This window comes from Buceros rhinoceros, unplaced genomic scaffold (assembly GCF_000710305.1).
Source record: "Buceros rhinoceros silvestris isolate BGI_N320 unplaced genomic scaffold, ASM71030v1 scaffold28660, whole genome shotgun sequence".
Lineage (NCBI taxonomy): Eukaryota > Metazoa > Chordata > Aves > Bucerotiformes > Bucerotidae > Buceros > Buceros rhinoceros.
This window is the reverse complement of record NW_010390637.1, coordinates 6,473-9,369: the sequence shown is the minus strand read 5'-3', so window position 1 is coordinate 9,369 and position 2,897 is coordinate 6,473.

Here is a 2,897-nt window from a genome sequence, read left to right as displayed (position 1 = left end):
CCCTGCGGCAGGAGCAGCAGGGACTCATCTGAAACAGCCTCCGGCAGAGCGGAGAAACCCTGACAGACGTCAGCGCAAATCCGATTTCTGTGTCTGTGGCACTATTTGTTTTCCTTAAAACAATCTCCATCCTGCACTTCCCTTCTGAAATAACAGCTTGGAGCGTTTAGCTGCCGCTCGGGCCTGCAACAAACTTCCTTGGCACCATATGTTCATGTTTATCCTGGGCGCGGGGAACGCGAGGAACCATCTCACCGTCTGCCTGCTTCGGCTTCCTCTCGGCACGGGGAGCGAGCGCAATCAATCACCCAGCAACCGAACGGGTGAGGCTCTTCCTAAAGACATTACCGCAGTCCTAGAAGAGATGCCAGGAGCAAGACTCATCACATCCAAATAAAAAAGAGATCTAGCGGATGAAAACCAGACACGTCATCACCAGCACTGCAGAACGAACGCATTACTCGCACAAATGAATGTAAGAGTGTCACAAGTGTCTCCAGCATCTCACACCCGGCATTAGGCTTTTTCTCCCCCTCCTCGTGGCCTAAAAATAAAATGGGAAATGGTCTTTACGCATCATCCAGCAGATAACTGACAGTTTCATCCACACTCTGGTATTCTGCAGATTGCTCAAGAGAGGAGCTGATCAAAACTGTCGCTGCAAGTCCTGAACAGCTCCAAGGGAACACAGGGCAGGAAGGGATGGCGGAGGGGCTCCGTCACCTCACTTGGACCAAGCTAAGGCAGTCACTCATCTCCAGAACAAAAGGGGCCTTGCACCCCTCAAGCTCATTTGTAACCGGAGCTGGCTGGACATCGCGCTGGCAGCCCCAGGAAAACAGTGCAGCCAAACTTATCCAAAGACAAGATCAGAGATGGCGTTGTGGGCAAGACGAGACTCCCTCTTCCCAGATTTACATTAACCACTTGTAAATGCAATTCCGGAAGAACAGAAGCCCAGGGCTCCCCACCACACTTCTCCAGCTCTGCTCCCAGGGACAGTCCTGGCACTGTTACCAGCAATGTTCTGCTGCGGGGGGAATGTCAGAACTTCCACCACCAGGGAAGCGGAACAGAGGAATTGTGGAGGAGTTAAAGGGAAAAGGATCAAAGAGGCAGGAGAAACACACACTTCTGAAGATTCAGAATAAGGCACTCTTCAATCCAGTAATGAACACAACTCCTTTACTGACTTGACCTCAACAGCATTTCCCTTAAAACGCCGCATTCTCCAGTCGAGGAGAAATTAGGAGAAAGTGAACACCTGACGCATGCTGTGGCTCAGAGAGCTGGGTGAGGCACCCGCACTTGGTGACAACTCTCTGAGCATGCCATTCTCCAGCAGTCACCGACAAATTTGCCCCAAATCTCCCCAAAGCCCCACACCACCCCAGAGGCTGCACCCCTCAAGGCTCACAAGCAGGTTGTCCTGCCACGACCTGATGCACAGCCCAGGAGGGTCGGGGAAAGAGCAGCAGAGCACATGCCACGGGGTCCCTTCCCTGGGGACAGCAGGTACAGGGACACACTGCGTGACAGAGGTGTGGTCCTCTTGTCTTCCAAAGAGGAGCGTGGCACTGGGCAAGACCCACGGGAACAGCGGGAGAGACCAAGAGCCAAGGGAGGCAGCTGGGACGGTGACTCACAAAGTGCCAGGTACAAGGAAAGCAACTTCGAGACACAGAGGTCACGAGGAACAGCTGGTCCCCGGTTTCCGCATTGTTGAGGCATGAGCAGTTTCCAAGGATTTTGATTCTGCTGTTATGGCAAGAGTTGCTGAGACTATACACCATCTCTGGGATGAGACCTGCTACGAATCAAGGCCAAGATGACTTGCTCTTCAGAGCACAAAATAACCTCCACAGCTTACACAAAACCCAACGGCTTTTACCTTCTAGTCCCTGATGCCTCTGAGTGAAAACACACAGTACAGGGGAAACTCGGTGCAACGAACCTACACAGCAGGAAGGACTGAACCAGCACCCAATTCGCAACAAACCAACACAAAGGTGCTCAACAGGAGAGCTGTGTTCTTTCTGTATGCTTCCATCCATTTTCCCCCAAGCAGCAGCTTCACGTACACGAATGGCCAGGAAACAGGCATGGTGGTACACGTGAACAACAACAGAAGAGTAAGAGTTTAAACGCCAGCTTGAAGAAAGCCGTTACAACCACGAGTAGATGGACGTAAAGCAACCTCCACAGTTAAATGGAAAGAACGGAGCGTATCATCGGCACAAGCTGACTCACACTGTGGGACAAGAAGAATAAACTAGAAACCAGGGGCAAAAAAGCCCAGACTTGCTCTCTCTTATGAACCACACAAGGTCCTACATCTCAACATGGACGTTTTACTATCGAGATTAACGAGGTGTTAATCTTCCATTAAGTTATAATCCAGTGCTACCACAACAGTGAGCAGCTTCTTCTTGTGACTCCGGGGCAGCAGAGCATGTCAAAATCGACTGGGAAAGCGAGGATCTAAGTGACCTTACAGCAATTCATTGTCTTTAATCATGATGGGAAGGAGGGCTGCATATCCAGAACATCTCCACCCTCACTCCGTACTGCCAGGCTGTATTCTGCACTTCTAGAACTACTCCCACTTTTTTCCCCAGAGTAAGTGATCTGGGGGTCCCCACACTGCCTGGGTCCCCTGCCTTGGGCACAGACCTGGACCTGACTAACCAGCCACCCATCCGCCTGGCTCTCGGGAGGGTGCTAGGGGACAAAAGCTTCACTGCGGTAAAAAGGGGCTCAAAGGAGACCCCAGAAACTGCCGACTGGCTGTTCCCCATCATCCGGCCTGCTGCTCATGATGGAGCTGGACCAAAGAGCAGGGCAGGCGCTGGAGAAGGCGCCATGAGGTGGGTGTGAGTCTGGCACAGTCCCTCAGC